This window comes from Megalobrama amblycephala, linkage group LG2 (assembly GCF_018812025.1).
Source record: "Megalobrama amblycephala isolate DHTTF-2021 linkage group LG2, ASM1881202v1, whole genome shotgun sequence".
NCBI classification, from domain to species: domain Eukaryota; kingdom Metazoa; phylum Chordata; class Actinopteri; order Cypriniformes; family Xenocyprididae; genus Megalobrama; species Megalobrama amblycephala.
Genome location: NC_063045.1, coordinates 40,507,317 through 40,526,670, shown reverse-complemented (window position 1 = coordinate 40,526,670; position 19,354 = coordinate 40,507,317). Strand labels below are relative to the sequence as shown.

Here is a 19,354-nt window from a genome sequence, read left to right as displayed (position 1 = left end):
ATCTTAGCACTGCACAGCATTTATGCATTTACACTTCAATTACAATTGCATAAATAATGTTATGATATGAATGTTTCAAATATAAAAATTTGAATATAGAAATAAAAATGTTGGCGGAAAAAAATTATAGAATAGACCTACTTTTAGATGGGAGACTAAAGTCGCCAATAGGTGGCAGTAAGTGTTAATGATTAAGTCAATGAATCATTCAACCGATTCGTTCAAAACGGCTGATTCATTCAGGAACGATCTTAATGAATGGATTAGTGAGTCAGTGAGTCGCCCAATTTGTTCAAAAACAGATTCATTTAGAAACGAAACAAAAACAGCGCTCTTGCTCGTGTCACGAACTATCAGGAGCATTTTTGCCAGCCTATCTTGAAATATCTAACCCTGACTGGAGAGCAGTATGTATATTAAAACATATAATACATTTATAATTATAAAATCACGATTGATATGATTGATAAGAATCGAGTGCAAACACGCTATAGCTTATTGATGAATGGAATTGCATTTGTCTGAATCGTGTTCGCAAAGATGTTTCTAGAAACAAACTATTTAATCTTTTCCAGAAGTGGCCAAATGAGCAACGGAAAAACTGTGAGAATTCATTATTATATAAAGATTTTATGATGTTAATTAAGTGAATTTCAGACCCTTTCTCCAGATAAAATGCACTGCGAACAACAACGTGCAAGTGCAACTTTATCTAAATGCAAAATTAACTGAAACATCAGAAAACAATAAGGCGCTAATTCTACAGAGCATTTACTACACAGGGCACAGCAGACAGTCAACGGCAGTCTCTTGTAATGTTTTTGCAGGCACGCATGTTCAATTGAAGTGTACCTGCTGCACATAGGCTACAACATTCCTTACGGTACTGACGATACTACCGTTTAAAAAATACAATGGCATCGCCAGTATTTTGAAGCTTTAGTATCGCGATACTACCGTAGTACCGGTACACCGAGCAACCCTACTCTCACACACTTACATTCTCCTTTCGCGTACATACATTTTTACTCTCACACACATACATTATTCTTTCACACACAGACTTTTCTACTCTCACACACACTTACATTCTCCTTTCACAAACATATATTTCTACTCTCATGTGACCGGGGATTTAAATTCACCACCAGGAACACATTTAGGGGTTCTATTTACTTTAAGTTTATTCATTTACTGGTTTAAAGAAAATAATTCACTATCAAAAGTGGCTTCTCAATTTAATTGAGAAGAAAGTTCACAAAACGATCAGGAAAAGCGAAACAAAATTCAGATAAACAAAATGAGAGCTTTCACAGAGCTGGTGATACAAATTAAAGGGGACCTATTATGCAAAATTCACTTTTGCATGGTGTTTGGCTATAAATGTGTGTTGGCAGTGTGTGTACACAATCTCCCTAGAAAGATAAAAATCCAACCACTCCTTTTTTTTTAATCCCCATAAATCATAAGCAGTGTCTCAGAATAAGCAATTTCTAGATCCCTGACAGTGTCACGTCACATTAGCCACAGGCCCCACCCACGAATGTTGACAGACACTGACGTTTTAACATAGAACTGCCCTGAGTGAGTTCACAGTGAGTTGTACAGTCCATCATTGCTGCACTGAAGAGAATATCTCCCAAGCGTTTAAGGTGTTCTGTAGCTGGATGGATTAATCCACATAGCTCTCTCCATTTACTCCCTAAATCTGAGCCGCTGAAGACGAGGTGGATTAATTTTGTTTTCGAAGAAAATTCTCCCTCAACTCTACCGAAATTCGTTTGTCTGCGCGAATCATTTCACACTGGACTTCTTTGTGAACGAATGTCAATACAAAGGGACAATACAAAACAGAGGTTGTGCTAAAAATGTGTTACTCAAGGATAGATCAGTAAACTATTCGTGATCCAGCTTACAGTCTCCAGAGTGATACTGGAAATGGCAGTAATGAAGGTGAGAGCACTTTATTACAGTTCATCGGAGTTGATTTACCAGTTTATTAAGCACCACCCGAAAAGGCACAAGGTCTTTATATATCTGTTTACTGTTAGTTGTAAAGAGTGTTTCTGTGTACTTCGCTGTGTATGTTGATGTTAATGCAAGGTAGATATTAGAGAAAGTTAGAGAAAGGTAAAGAAAGGAAAGGTAGAGAAAGTTTATGGATGATATTTTAATGTTTTATTTTAATGTTCACTTGTTTTATTAAGCTCTTACAGAGGTTTTCTAGAGAGAAAACGGAAGCTTCACCTTTTGTGTGAAGTACAATAAACATCATAAAACTCATCTGTAAAGTTTTGGCCATCATTCGGACGGGGTCCGGTACAACAGGCTTGTACTAATATAGTGGAAGAAGACTTGTCATACAGAATAAATTATAACCGTAATTGAACTAAACTATATGTGTTCTATCTCCATGCAGCATGTATTCGCAGTTTCTGACATTATAGTGTGTCCTGACTGACTCCTGTCACCGGAGAATCAGCTCTTGAAGCTCCGACCTCTTACCTCATTTGCATTTAAAGGACACACACTGAAACGGCACGTTTTTGCTCAACCCCAAAAAGTGGCAATTTTAACATGCCATAAAAAATTATCTGTTGGGTATTTTGAGCTAAAACTTCACATACACACTCTGGGGACATCAGAGACTAAATTTACATCTTGTAAAATGGGGCATAATAGGTCCCCTTTAAACCTCCTCACAGCTCCACATTACTCAAGAGTGCAATTTTTTTTTTAAATACAAAAAAAAAAATTAAAAAAAATCACTACACAAAAATCTCAGTGCAAAAAGATAGAAAATCAAAAATACAAGTCATGTAACACAATATCAAAGTGTTATCATACAATACAATACGACAATGGGAATACTGTACAAAAAGAACAAAACAACATAAGTACATTTTTATATTACCCACTTACATATCATTTGAGGGAAATGAGAGAAAATAACACTCACATCACAATGAGCTCCTACATAACACCACATTCACTTTACAAAAGCTGAAATCCCCAACATAATATTGTACACTGTGTAAAGAATCACATCAAATACAAATCACATGAAAAGCACAAAAACATTTGCAAAATGAAGTGTATAACATTTCTTAATGCTAAATGAACAGGCCAACATGGTGTTACGTTATATTGTAAATGACATAACTTTTCAAATATGACAGTTCTCCTAATTAACACAACAAAATATACATCCACAATTGGTATTGATCCAAAATATATTCATAAAACATTGTATTTTACCATGGATATTCACAAAAACTCCACAATTCCCAGAGATTGCGCATTGCTCGCAATCTCATAGATTTCCCAGTGTGAGAGCGCATGCACACTGTCTCATACACAATGCACAGTGCAACCTGCTGACGACTCCAGGAAAATACAGGTAACCACTGTTTATCATGACTTAATTCACTGAACATAATAAGAATAATGAAATAACAGATTTTAACATGCAAGGAGAGAAACAAATTTTAAGGTTATTTACCACCTTGTTACTCGCTTGCTTCTGTGTAAAGCTGGAACTAGTACTTCTCTCAAATCACTGTTACACGTCACCAGTCTCTAGCTCCTGCGAGGACCACACCATCATATTCTGCAGAGTCTCTACCAGTATCCGCTGATGCTCGTACTTGGTTATCTTCAGAGCTGTCACCTCCCAACTCCGAAGTAACTGGTGCCTCTGAGTCCATTGGAGTGTTTGCGGCCACCCCCACAGAGGGTTGCACAACCTCCTCTACCACCACAAAATCTGGATCAGACATCTCATCCATGATGACAGGCTGTATATCTGGCTGAGATTTGTCCTTACTCCTAGGCCTAGGAGTGGGCACAGCACCTGGATGCAACTCCGACCTGTGAACCCTCTTCGAGGGCCCTCCCTCTAAAGGTTCCACAGTGTAAGTTGTGCCTACAATTTCCACGACTCGGTACACAGTCGGGCTCCAGGCATCTTGAATTTTGTTCCTGCCTGGAGGCCGCTGGCACAGATATACCAACTCGCCCACACTGACCTGGGGACAAAATGTCTTCTCATTCAGACGAGTCATTCTCTCTAAAGCTTTCTCTTCTGAATACTCCCTAGCCTTCTCATGGGCATATCTCAATCTCTCTTGATGCACAGACAACCAGTCTCGTTTCCCCTCAGAGACTTCCTCACCACCCAACAACGCATCAATGTGCAGATGTGGTTGTACCCCAAAAAGAAGATAATAAGGGGAAAACCCTGTAGTTGCATGCAGAGTCACATTATATGCGTGGACTAACTCCGGAAAATACTCTGGCCAACGCCGCTTGTTCAGTGTTCAGTTGTACCGTTCACATTGGGCATTTCCTTGCTGCTTATAAGGGGTCATACAGGTCTTTTTTGCCCCATAGAGTCTGCACAGCTCGGCGATTACCTCACTTTCAAAGTTCCGACCTTGATCGGAGTGCAACCTTTCCGGGACGCCGTACTTCATAAACCACTCCTTTAACAAGACCTTTGCTGTGGTATTGGCCTTTTGGTCTTTTGTGGGAAATGCCTGTGTAAACTTTGAGAAAACATTGGTAACAGCCAAAACATTTTCACGCCCGTCAGAAGCAGGCTCTAAGACTGTAAAGTCCACCGCAATCACTTCCAGGGGTCTGAAAGCCAAAAATGCTCTCACTGGGGCATGAACTTGCTGAGGCATCTTTGTGAGGATGCACCATTGACACTTCTTTACCCATTCGTCCACATCCTCATACATACCAGACCAAAAACACCTCTGCTTCAACAACCCCAACATCCGTTCAATGCCCTGGTGCCCCAGATCGTCCTGCACACTTCGCAGCACTTGTTTCATTAAACACCCCGGCAACAACAGTTGCCAGCAGCTCTCCTCAGAAGGGTCATCTACTACTCGATATACAGCAACCCATTTTGTTCTTTTATGAGGCTCCACTGCTTCAGAAGGCATTTCACAGACCTGGACAGAGACTTTCTTTCCAGGTGAACTGGTTTCTTTTTCTGGTTTCTGTTTGTTGCTGCCACGCTGTTTGAGTTAGATCTCTGTCGAGTTGATTCCTAATTGCTTGTTTTTTCTCTAAAATTTAAATTTATAACCTATCATTCTCTCCTTTTACAGCAGGGGAACACATCCCCAACATTATTTTATTTAAATTGACTTAATATCGCTAGTTTTTATCTGACTTCCTGAACATTCGCTACTAGCTTTAGCCTGTTAGCAATAGCGGCGTGGTCACACTAGCATTTGAACTCTTCTCACTCATGATATTATTGTTCATCTATTCTAATGGCGAGTGTATCGGATGTGTCTCTACCTTTGAGTGCAGGTGAGGACACGTTCGAGATACTTTAGAACTCAGGATACTTTTGTTTTGCTGATACTCACCAATCCGTGGTAAGTTTGCAGTGAGAAATTAACGCTCCTGCTTCCTCTACGCCGTGTGTTTCTCTGCACAGGGCCCGAGCACCCAGAATGCGTTCATCCCAGCCCTTGTTCACTCCGGCGCCATAACACCAGGGACCTTGGTTTCTTCAGCAGTGGAAGGCGCGAGCCAGGCCTCGGACCAGGACCTCTCCCTCTCCGCCGCCCCTGGTCTTTGAGGTCTCGAAGAGGAGCCACTTCTCCCCTCTTCGCGAGGCGGAACACGGAGACTCTATTGTCCATCATGTCCACGCTACCACAATCAAAGGTAAGATGCGCATTCACTGTTTTCCTGGTGCTCGTGTTCTCGATGTTGCTGCGCAGGTACCCGCGATCCTGAATGATGATGAGAGCATCGGAGCTGTTGTTCTGCACGCGGGGGTGAATGACACCAGGCTGTGGCAGACGGAGGTGCTGAAGTAGGACTTCAGGAGCCTGATCGAGATGGTACGAGCCACATCGCCTGCAACGAGGATCATCGTATCTGGACCGCTTCCGACGTACCGACGTGGACGTGAAAGGTTCAGTAGATTATTTGCTTTAAATGAATGGTTAATGTCTTGGTGTAATGAACAGCAGCTGCTCTTTATAAATAATTGGAATCTTTTCTGGGAGCGACCTAGGCTCTTCCGTGCTGATGGCCTGCACCCCAGCAGAATCTGAGCTGATATTCTGTCGGAGAACATATCAAAGATGCTTCGCACCCTATGACTAGTAAGTCAAACCTCAAATCACAGTCTGTGTTCTGCCCACTTAATTGATAGAAATGTGAGTGTAGTACAGTCCATAGAAACTGTGTCTATTCCCCGAATAGTGAGGTTTAACAATAAAAATAAAGGATCTAGAAAAAATCTGATCGTGATCAAACCAGAAATTTGCGAAATTACTGAACAAAAACAGTTTCTAAAGCTAGGGCTACTAAACATTAGATCGCTGACACCTAAGGCAGTTATTATAAATGAAATGATCAAATATAATAGTCTTGATAATCTGACTTACTGAAACATGGCTTGAACCAAATGATTATTTCGGTCTTAATGAGTCTTGTCCACCTGGCTACTGTTATAAAAAAAAATGCCGTCTGATTGGCCATGGCGGTGGTGTTGCAACAATCTACAGAGATATTCTTAACGTTACTCAGAAAACAAACTACAGGTTTAATTCATTTGAAATTCTTGTGCTAAATGTTACACTCTCAGATATAAGTTAAAAGTCGCTACTATCTCTTGCTTTGGCTACTGTTTAAAGACCTCCAGGGCCTTATGTTGATTTCCTAAAAGAGTTTGCAGACTTTCTCTCAGACCTATTGGTCAATGTTGATAAAGCGCTGATTTTAACATTCATGTAGACAATACAAATGATGTATTAGGGGCTGCGTTTACAGATTTACTGAACTCCTTTGGGGTCCAACAAAACGTCACTGGACCCACTCACCGTTTTAATCATACACAAGATTTAATTATATCACATGGAATCAATCCTACTGATATAGAAATTCTACCGCAAAGTGATGTCACTGATCACTACCTTGTAACATGAGTACTGCATACTGATGATATTTGTCAAATTGCACCGCGATATCGACAAGGTAGAACAATTCTCCCAACAACTATAGATAAATTCACAAATAACCTGCCTGATCTGTCTCAGCTGCTCATTGTACCTAAACAAACAGATGAACTTTAGGATATGACTAGCAGTATGGGTACCATTTTCTCTAGTACATTAGATACTGTTGCACCCATGAGATTAAAAAAGGTTAGAGAGAAAAATACAGCACCATGGTACAACAGTATTACTCACGCTGTCAAAAGAGAAACTCATAATCTAGAATGCAAATGGAGACAAACTCGTTTAGAGGTCTTCAGAATCGTGTGGAAAGACTCTAAAAGCAGCCAGGACCGAGTATTTCCGCAAACTCATAGAAAATAACCAAAACAATCCAAGGTTCTTGTTTAGTACAGGGCTAGATTAACAAATAAACAGACATCACCGGAACAAAACATTTCATTACAGTTTAGTAGTGATGACTTTATGAATTTCTTTACTGAGAAAATCGAAAGCATCAGAAATACAATTATAAATGTGCAACCTTTGACAGCGTTTTATGATTCAGCCTCAATTATCGCCCCTCAAGAACAGTTGCAGCGCTTTACAACTATAGGGACAGGAAGAGCTAAATAAACTTATCATTGCATCTAAACCAACAACATGTTTATTAGATTCAACACCCACTAAACTACTGAAAAAATTGTTAACTGTACCAGAAGAGCCTCTTCTCAATATTATCAACACGTCTTTATCTCTAGGTCATTTCCCAAGACCGTTCAAGCTAGCAGTTATTAAGCCCCTCATTAAGAAGCTACATCCAAATGTATTGGCAATATACAGACACATTTCAAATCTTTCATTTACGTCTAAAATACTAGAAAAATGGTGTTGGTCCAATTGTGCTCCTTCTTGCAAAAAAAAATGCTATCTATGAAAAATTTCAGTCAGGATTCAGGTCTCATCGTAGCACAGAAACTGCGCTTGTTAAAATTACAAATTACTTACTTCTAGCTTCTGACCAAAGCTGTATCTCAATACTAGTGTTACTTGATCTTAGTTCTGCGTTTGACACTATAGATCATAAAATACTCCTAGATCGACTACAAAATTACACTGGTATTCAGGTACAGGCATTACGGTGGTTTAGGTCGTACCTATCAGACGGTCACAATTTTGTCTATTTAAACGGGGAAAAATCTAAGATAACGATAGTAAATTATGGAGTGCTGCAAGGATCTGTGTTAGGCCCTCTGCTATTTTCAATATATAACCTGCCACTTGGTGATATTATAAGAAAACATGGAATTGGTTTCCACTGCTATGCCGATGATACTCAGTTATATATTTCATCACGACCAGATGAAATCTCCAAATTATCCAATCTGACAGAGTGTGTTAAAGAAGTAAAACACTGAATGACTAGTAATTTTCTTCTATTAAATTCAGATAAGACTGAAGTATTACTTATTGGACCAAAAACCTGTACACAGAATCTCTCAGACTACAATTTGCATTTAGAACGATGTACTGTTACTTCATCCTCTAAAGATAAAGGCCTGAGGGTTTCCCATTCCGTGTAGATCTGGGCCAGCTGGTACAGTTATGGTTTCATTTTCCACTGTGGGGCTGATAACGGCCCCTCTTTGGAATGTAATACAAAAGCATCCATTGTTGGCTTGGTAACGTAATGGTTTACTGATGATAAGAGATGTAAATAACAATACCATACTGATTAGTTAACACTTCCTTAGTAGTCAACAGTAATGACATTGTAGAATTACCTATTAATGAAGAATTACCTATTAGTTCTTCAGTAATTCCTTATTAGTTTTGCAGTAAGTAAAAAACAATATTCTAAAGTGTTACCACACTGCCATCTGAACCCTGGTGCACACCAAAGAAGTGGAGAGACCCCTGAAAACATGGGTCTCGGGTCTTGGGTCTCAGGTCTCGATTCCAAACCAACTCTGGTGTGGTTCGAATGAAATATAAACACAATATGGACCAAATACATGTAAACAAGCCAAAAACAGGATATGATGTCACAAAATGCTACCCTAAAAGGACAGAATGCTCAATCATGCCTGTTTTTTCTCGTCATAGTCGCGATGTTGCCCGTCACAGTTTGGTATAGGCATCAGAACCGCATCTCCTCGCAGGAGATCTTCGTTTGAGTGTGTAACGGAGGGATTCCTGCCACTGTTTGACTCCTTTACACATTTTAAAATCTCTTCACGATTTCTCAGTTCCATCATATACCATCTTATGTACAGGCAAACAGCAAACACATTTAGCCCAGCACAGTGCATTCTTTTGGATGTTCAACAAGTTCCAAACAAATTCGCAAAATATACGTCATAGATGCCCTTTTTTTAGGGGGTTCAGAGTTAAAAAGGACAGTGTGAATGCTAAGCGAACCAGGACCAAAAGAACCAAGAGAAACAAACTACAAGTGTGACCACACCATTAATATTTCTATAATCATTCCAGAAAAGTACTGTTGGGGCCAGTTCATGCAGAATGCATTTTAAAACACAAGATGCAGGTCAGTGGAATGCAAAAAAGTGCAAGGACTAGAGACAAGTGCAAGGAATTTTTTATTTTTTTTAAATCAAATTTCCTTTAACTTGAGCAGCGCATTTTTAAAATGCTGCAAAAGGCGTGAGATGTGATTGCAATGGTTAAAGACGTCTGTCTAGTGTGTTTACATTTGAAAAACAATGGAAAAGTAAAGCAGTCGAATGGACAGATGCGTTGTGTGAACGGTCCCATTTTGTTGTAAAGTTAGTGGAAACAGTAAACCTATGTTTCTGAATTTTACCCTACAAACTCTTTCAGACAGGCAGTATTTGCATTTGAATTGTGTTTTGATGACAGACTGACTTCATCATATCGACCTTCTTTGACAGTGGTCTTTATGACAATCCCCCAGCCCATTAATTCCACCCCCTCTCCTTTCCTCTGCTGTTTCTGAGGTTATTTCCCCAAAGACTTCCATTACCTTAAATTTTATTTGCCTGTTTGCATTGCATGCTGGGAATCCCCACGGATTGTTGTGTGATATCTGGTGAGTGATGAAATCGGATAGATTGAGGGTGAGTCACACATTCGCTCGGGTTGGCATAAAATTAATGAACTCATCTGAATAATGATCCTGTCTTCCTCAGAGTCCCACCTCTTATAATTGAAATCTAAACTGCTGCCACATTGGTGCAATATCTCAGCAAGACCTCTGACCTCTGAAAAAAGATGTTTATACTTATTCTGCATGACCATATTCTACATCCCTTAATCCTACCTAATACCTAAACATACTTACTAACTATTAACCCTCATGCACTGTTCGATTTCTGGCGACTGCCTGTATGGTCCGGTTCAAATTGACCCTAATTGGATTCAATACAATTCCAGAAACAGTAAGAACATATCAAATTTCTGTATGCACATTTGACAACACATCAGCATGTTGAAACTTTGCATGCATGTTCATGACCCTAAATGAGAAAGTCACAAAATTTCAAGAAAAACAATGTAGGTTAGATAGCATTTCAGATAGATTGAAAAAATAAATGATAGCTCATTTTTACCATATGTAGCTGACAAAAGATTTTTTTGTATTGAAATAAGTGAGGAAAAGCTCCTTTTTTACCTTCATAGGGTAGTAAAAAACTAAAATAACAAAATATATCCAAGATGTTATTATTTTGGGTCTGTGCCTTAGAACATTAAAATATGTGGGTCAAATTGACCCGCGAACATCACTGTAGGGACTCGTTCGACAGACGTTACCAAATGGCTTTATCAGCCAGAGACATGATTGAACAAAGCTTCATTTGGTCCAAAAGATCCATTTCCTGACAGGAAAAACCTAGCCTTAACAGAAGTGATGACACGACTTCTTTTAGCAAAGGACTCTGTCTAAAGGACTTCTTAGCTCATCAGCAATAAACTAATCAGAACCTATCACGAGGGTCTGATCACATTAAATCTATTGACTCTCTCACAAAACCCTCTTGTATTATCGGAAGGAACAGGAAAACACCCATCAATGGATTTAAAGACTAATATGTCCTATCTATACCTCCCTTTGTGTGGAGCAATCCCTTTTTACCCGGTCACTTGTGACTCCGGTCGCTGTTCAATGACTTTATGCTTACAGACTCAATCTTGAATTTCAAATGGACCATCATTAAGAGATAATTTTAAACTATATACAGAATAATACATGCCATGATGTAATTACTAACATGTCTATTCAATGTATTCAATATGTGGGTTTTCTTCAAATGCATTATTGTAATCATTGTTTTAATTAGGTCAGTCTAGTAATATGTGTGTAAGAAGTGTGTCATGTTTGAGTTCTAAATGCAGAATTTATAATTCTCTGTAATTCTGTGTGAATGAAATATTGAAATTTGGTACCAGAGAAATATTAGGAAACTTTATGAAGTTACTGATAAACATGATTATGTTCCACGGACATCACAATCAATGGACAATAGACGGGGCGTGTCTATTGTCCGTAGCAACGTCTCATTGGAGAAACACATCGGGGGACGGAGCTAACTTCCTCCTTTAAAACTATGCTTTCCCAATAGCTAGTGGTCAGAAGTCAGTCAGAAATCAGTCAGAAATCAGTCAAAAGGTCGGTCAGAAGTCAGACTGAAGCACAGTCGTTGAAGCCCAGTAGCCGAAGCACCGCTACTTTGACCACGGCGGAAAAGTCGCATGGGTCATTGAGAACTGATCCTTACCGGGGCTGATTTTCCATCTAACAGTCGCCGACTTCAACCACGAGCCGCGCAGCTGACCATTCAACAGCCGTCACATCCAGACTCCAAAACACTCCGTGAAATATCTGACCAAAGTCTCCAAAGAAGAAAACTGCTCAGAGCAGCACGTTTCACCAACTTTAACTTTAAAGCTTCCGCGCAACCCACAAAGGGCTTTCCCGAGAAGACGTCACCTGAAAGACAGCCAATCCAGAACGGGACTCCGCTGCACGCGAGTCGCAGAACAACCCGATTACCTCAGCTGTCAGAGCAAACGCAGGTACAAGCAAACTTCTCTCTCTTGCTGGAAACTGGTGAAACTCCTTTAAACCTAAAGAATCAAGTCAAAGCTCTGCTTTTGTGATTTTCCTCGGGTTGCAATGTTTAGTTAGTATTTGGGACTTTCTTCATAACTCATATCAACTCCGTGAATGTGTGTGTGTGTGTGCGTATGAATGTGTGTGTGTGTTTAGCCTTAGTTTCTTGTAATCATTAGAAGTAGTCAATAAAGCTTGTTTTGATTTTCACATATACGAGTTTCTTGTGCTGTGTGTCAAATTACTGCCTTAAACTTAAAAGATCAAGTTACCTCTTGCTTATAATAATATAATAATTATAATCATAATAATCATAATAAAATATTGTTACTGTTGGCCGCAGAATAATATTTTATCCAGAATTGGTAAAATACTTTAACCTCAGTTTTCGCTGGACGAATAATTGATGAAGTGTTAAATATTAATTCTGAATAATTTACAGTGAATCATTTACAGTTGATTCAATTCTTATTCCCTGTAACAATTAAATTGAGCTAATAAATGACCTAAGGTCCTTACAATCACCATAGTTACCAAAATTTAGTGTGTATATGTCAAAACACATCAGCATGTTGAAACTTTGCATGCATGTTCATGACCCTAAATGAGAAAAAGTAAAAAATTTCAAGGAAAAAAAAAACAAAAAAAAAAACATAGGTAAACTGATGTTTCCAACAACTCAAGAATCAAAACGGGTCAAACAGCAGTACACGAGGGTTAATATAAGCAGTAGTTGGGGGTTTATTGAGGCAAAAGTCATAGTTAATAGTGAGAATTGGACCCTAATATAAAGTGAAACATGCTGTAGGTATAAACTAATGCCAAGGTCTCTAGAAAGAGGTTTGCTAAGTTTATATCTACATTCCACACAGTTGGGTGATAAGTCCGGTGGCAGAGACGTGTGATAACAGATAACATCCCGTGGGAAGGGCGCAGAGTTGCCATCCATTAGTCGTTGCCATGCTGGGCCAGAGGATGCTGAACTTCAGTTGTGTCAAGAGAATCTGTAAAGGATGGACTAGACAGCTGGGTCTGATGAATCTTCACAGGTTTCTTTATTGGTGGGCTGCCTCACTGATGAGCCGTGTGGGACAGACAATGTCTGCTGATGCAGAAGTCCTTTGCGGACTGGGCTGCACTGCTGGAGGAGCCGTAAGGGTCAGATGAAGTCCCTCGATGCTGAGGCCCTTAGTGTAGCCGGAAGCAATATAAAAGATTTTGTTTGCAAAAGCTTAACCTTAACTATCTTGTAGTCTCTTTCCACTTCAGATCAAAACTCAGGACGTGGTGTCTGTTAAGGTCTTCTTCCCCCATTGAGTTGGAAACACAGTGTGTCTACTCGGGGGACATATTTGTCCCATATATATTATCTTGGAGTGTGATTGGCCACCGGTGTCAGAAATAGCCACGCTGTTGCCCGTCCTAGTGTGGAACTTATTTGTATAGCATAAAGTACAGTGTTAAAACAGTGTCTTTAATGTATTGCCTTTGCATTGTTCCTTTACCAAAACTCTTTCAAATTATTACATTATAAAGACTCTAAACATGATAAGAAATGGTTGTGTCATCATCATCCATCCAGCAGTTAGGCCTCATTTACACTGTCAGTGACCCAATTCCGATTTTTTACTTATGTGACAGATCAGATGTGTTCTATGACCATGTAAACAGGAAAAAGATGCATGCATTCGGATATTTCGAGATTGTTTTCAGGCCTCATTCATATGTGAAAGTATATCAGATATAAAACAGATATGTGCCAATGCAACTGTCATGTAAACAGGCAGATCGGATTTTCTGAGGCATTATGTTCTGTACGTCATTAAAACTGCGACAATTTGCTACTTCTCTGTGGTTTAATGATGTGATATTATTCTCAGGAGGAAGCATGTGTGGAGGCGGTAAATGACAACAATGCAGGAAACATGGAGGAGGAAAATGCAGGGCAGTGGTCGACGGCTGAAGTTACCTGCCTTCTACGGAGCCCCGCACATGACATGCAGGAAAAAAAAGTAAATTGTGCACAAGATTTGCTAATTCGTTCCCTTGATTTACTAAATTGCACTGAATTGTACTTTTTCCTCACCACTTTTTGCCAGGGTCAATATTGTCCCCACCACCTTTTGAAACATCTAGTGGCACAGATGTATCTAATACAAAAGAAACATCGGTAACACTTTACAATACAGGTACACTAATATGCATTAATTCATGCTTAACTAATGCACAGATAATCATGTTTTAATGTATGACTCATGAAGAACTAAAACATTAATTAATGATTACTGCATCAGCAACTAATAAAGTTTCTATATGATTAATAGATTAAGTAATATATGCATTGGTATTAATTAAATGTGGCATAATATATTAATTCCTTAATAACATATTTTATTAACTAATAGTGTAAGTTAATGTGTTAATTACCACAATGGGTTGAAGCCATGTACTTCAACTTCCAGTTGTCTGCTTTAATTAATCATTAACTAATGATTTGAAAATGTATCATTATGTTATTAATGGGTTTTGACAGTTGCACATGAAGTGAGTGTAATGACAGATAATGTGTTTGAAGGATGGGTAAGTTGGGCTGTACACAAATATCAGCACACCAGAATCTGAACTACAGAATGATGTTACACTGTGTTTAAACTAGATGTGGCTATTATCGAGACATGTCGCAACAGCTGTTTACACTGGACATGACGGACCATTGCACGTTAATTTGTCCTTAAAAGAAGTGACGTTTTGTTGTGTTGTGTTGCGTCGTGTAGTATCACTATCACTGATTATAATGGGTTATATTCTCTTTGTCCGGTCTTGACACAGTGTTACAAAATAGCAGTGTCCGGCCACATGTTCTCAGTGTTCCACCTTTGAATTCTAGACCTCACGCGTAACCAGACACATTCCTGTGCCATGAACAAAAAGGTTCCGAATGCAGCGGTTCATCTGGTACAGTGGAATCATGGTTGTAAATAGTTTGTAATTGAAATCCATGGCTTAGTGTAGATGTCAAAACCCATTAATTATATATTACTTAACAATTAGTTAATAGTCATGTGCCTCAACAAGTAAAGTCATAACATGATACATTTTCAAATCATTAGTTAATGATTAATTACAGCAGACAACTGGAAGTTGAAGTACATGGCTTCAACCCATTGTGGTAATTAACACATTAACTTACACTATTAGTTAATAAAATATGTTATTAAGGAAATAATACATTATGCCACATTTAATTAATACCAATGCATATATTACTTAATCTATTAATCATACAGAAACTTTATTAGTTGCTGATGCAGTAATCATTAATTAATGTTTTAGTTCATCATGAGTCATACATTAAAACATGATTATCTGTGCATTAGTTAAGCATGAATTAATGCATATTAGTGTACCCGTATTGTAAAGTGTTACCGAAACATCTATAGCTGATTAGCAATTCATTCGTTTGCATTAAATAATATGCGATCTGGCGCTGAGATGTGTTGTTTTTTAAATCATGCTGAGTGCTCGTTGCTGCTGTTATCAGTGGCACAACAATGTTCTCTTGGTGCTCGTGCACACTGCACAGTCTTCACATGAATGAGTGCTTCAGTCTATTGCTTAACGCTGTTGCGGAGACTCTCTATTCGTTACACATAATACACATAAACGTGTCCCTGCTCTTGATAGACAAGCACTAATGAACATTTTTGGTTTTAATTAGAAAAAAAATAAAATACATTATACAAGGGCAGATTAGAACCCACCCAGAACCTCTGGCACACTAAACAAGGAATCTACCACTAGTCCATCAGGACAATCTGACAGTACATGTGGATCCACGTATTTGACTAAAGCAAATACCCGAGACTAACAATATATTGTATTATAGTAGATGTAAGGATGAAACTATCATAATAAACATGAGGTCTATGTCAATAAATTGTGTGCATTTATTATTGTGATGATACAATTACAATACCACCCCACCACACACCTCCCTGCCATAAACTGGTCTCTGGAATGTCATCTTAAAGTGTAAACATGCCCAACTAATGGCATGTACAATTGTGAGACATGTTAAAAAATGAAAACACTTGAAATTTTGGATTTAAATTCCTAAAAAATGGTTGCATAACTTGTGATGGACTGGCCATCCATTAAGGGTTTTACATAAGAAAAGTGGTTTGGAAAATGGATAGGTGATTGTTTGGATAGATAGATAATTGGTTGTGAAACTGCATGAAATTACAAGGCACATAAAAAAAAAAAAACATACTATCATACAAACTATCAGCATTCCACACATTTTCTGTTTTATTTTTTTGCTGTATTGGCTGATAAATTATTTAAGAATGAGTCCTTTAAGTCACCTTATAATATCACGAGACTGAGCTCAGAAGAAGAAAAATATTTGAAAGAAATGGTGTTCAATTTTTAATGGAAGAGAAAGTTTCTCAATATACGAATGTCTGACTCATCATTTTGCTCACCATTGTCTAAAAAGGACCATAGAAATCAATAACTGTCGTATCCTTCATCTCTCCAAGTCAACTTGAAATCACCCTCCGTTGAGACAGCATTCTTTTTATTTACAACACATACCGGCCCATTCAGGCATTAAATTAAATCATACTGAATTTGAAAAACCATGCATGCAAACAGACAGGTGCTTTTGTAGCTCATCAGTGTGAAACATTCTGGAAAGTGGGCCTTTAGGCTTCCCTGCAGTGAAGCCACACTGGAGTGGGCTTGATAAATGGGCAGTGGAGAATAGTGGTTCTAAAGAAGTGTTCGAGCAATCAGCAAAGTAGCAGAATAAAGAGATTGGCCTTTGGCACATATCAGCCTGTACTAGAGGAAGAGTGCAAACATGCACATGGCAGCAAGCTAAAAAAATGTATTCAATGTTTTTGTGCTAACAGTACTCATCTAGCCCAACAGCAGCTGATCCATTTGCACTGAAGTGACTTTTCTCTGCTAAAAAGGAAAATGTTTGTTTTTGAGAAAATGGAGTTTTTTTTTTAGCACACAGCCTCTAGGTGTAACTGGAGGTTGTTAGAATATGCACTTCAAAAGCTGTGTCAGATTACATGTTGAAATGTCAAACAAAATGTCTTGTCATAAGGTAATTGGCTCTTTTCATAAAAGCTATTGCTTTGGAGTTTCACACATTTAGACTGCTGCTGTAGATCAAAAGTAGATGAGGAGTTATGTTCACTACCATGCATTCATATGCCATCGTAAATCTTTGATATGTCTCTGCTGACACATCACAACTATTGCAAATATCTGTGATTACTTCGAGGTCATGACAATGAGCTATTCCAAATCCAAGGAAACATTCTGAGCCCAAAGGCTTTTAAGCTAATTGCTTTCACTCTCTTTCATCCACTTTCCCCACAATTAATGACAGTGCCATATGAAAGTTCTCACTACAAAACATGCTCATAAAGCTAATTAGGGATGCATTTACTCACAGAAAAGTGCACTGATATGCAAGATTGTGACATTTTGATGCACAGCCCTTTAGTCTTTAAAGATTTTTGTTCTGCAGGTGGTTATTAATAAAAAAAAAATGTTCCTAAAAAACAGTACACAGATCTCATACCACACAGTTGCCCACTAAGTTGGCATCATAAACTTGATGCCAACTTAATAGGTGACATCAGAAGAAAGCAACCAGAGAACCAAAGTGATTATTTGATTCGTGATTATGATTGCCCTAAATAGGTATGTATCTGTTAATATACTATATGTAGCCTTGAATGATAAACATCTCAGGTTACGCATGTAACGTCTCAGTTACATAATTATGTAACCCTTGTTTCCTGAAGGAGGGAACGGAGACGCAACGTTGGTTACCGACGAATTGGGGAATCTCCTCAAAAAGACCTGTAACTCTACTGATAAGGGCACGTAAATCAGCAAGACCTGGGCTTCAGCAATTGATGGTGAGTTGGCTGGGTTATCTCTGGGTTATCTCTTATTTCTTATGTTTTATAGAATTCTAATTTCTGATGCGGTGCCTCCAAAAATGTGTCAAATATATACACAAAGAAAATAGTTTGTGTACACTTTTACTCTTGATTAAATAAAATGAATCTCCCTATTTGTTATGGGCTGGTTTCTTTATAAACCACCTGCAATCAAATTACTAAATGAAAATATACAAATGTAGATATATATAGATATACAGAAGTTTTGTATTTGTTATACAGAAGTATAACAAATACAAAAGTAGTAACAAAGAGAACTGTTTATTTTACCAAACAAAAACTCTAAAACTTAAAACACAAATAAAATATCCCCATTCTTTTTTAGAAGAAATCTAATGAAACCCCCCACCCCTTTTTTTTATAGTGTCATTAAATTATAGAATGAACACAGAACAAGGAAAAAAAACTACAGACTGGTGGATAATACCAGTTATAAGTTGCAGTTGTATATCTCTATGAATCCAAAACTGTAACTTAAATCACATATTCACCCATACGTGTGTAACCCTCTCTCTCTCTCTTCGTGCGCTTACTGGTCTCCAGCACCGCCACTGCTACTCTGCGTTGTGTTGTGTGTGATTGTGGACGGTGGTAGAGGAAGGGGACGCGGACACAGAGGGGTTCGGGATTGTGGCTCGACCGTTTATTCCACAGCACGGCATCTATAGTGTTGATAACATGAACTCACCTTAAGTTTTAAACAATCAAAGTACATTTCAATGTACTGTACATATAATCTAATAGCAAGCTCTCGCTGCTTATATTATAACAGATAGCTTTGTATTAGGCACCACACATTAATCACATTTAAAAGAAAGAATAAAACATTTTAACTTTCCCTATTACTCTGCCTTTAGGTCTTTAGCAGTTTAAAACACAAAATATCTCAAATAACTTAACTTTAGCGTGATAACAACAAAGATATTTTACATTGCAAACTCCACTATCATTAACATGGCTTACCTATAGTGTTGATAACATGAACTGAAGAAAAGCATCAACACTACGGTACATCAAGAGGCTCAAACCGTGCTAAGGCACTTGAATTTGCCTTAATACAACAGTGGTATAGTGACACCTTGTGGACAACACAATACACTGCCTTACATCCACCCCTTCTTTAATTGATGGCGTCCCAGCCATCTAATTGACCCAAAACTCAAGTGTGGTCTAATCTATGACCCTCAATGCATGTGTTGTGAGTGAATGTATATCACATGATATGTGTAATAAGTGTGGGCGTGGGTAGCTAACTGTTATCAGGGTGCATGCAGTATGGCTCCCTGCTGCTCCTC

At 38.5% G+C, this 19,354-nt stretch overlaps 1 long non-coding RNA gene across 3 annotated transcripts in view; it reads left to right on the top strand.

Annotated features, from left to right (window-relative positions):
• The first annotated feature begins 263 nt into the window (after positions 1 to 263).
• LOC125258496 overlaps positions 264 to 19,354 on the top strand; it is a 38,906-nt gene continuing 19,815 nt past the window's right edge. For 2 of the 3 annotated variants that reach the window (XR_007182639.1, XR_007182642.1), the window contains exons 1-4: positions 264 to 407; positions 5,462 to 6,140; positions 13,947 to 14,078; positions 17,898 to 18,014. This is a non-coding gene — a long non-coding RNA (uncharacterized LOC125258496). Of the gene's footprint in view, positions 408 to 2,031; positions 3,401 to 5,461; positions 6,141 to 13,946; positions 14,079 to 17,897; positions 18,015 to 19,354 lie in introns of those variants that run through there. The other variant, XR_007182640.1, reaches the window with a different exon arrangement.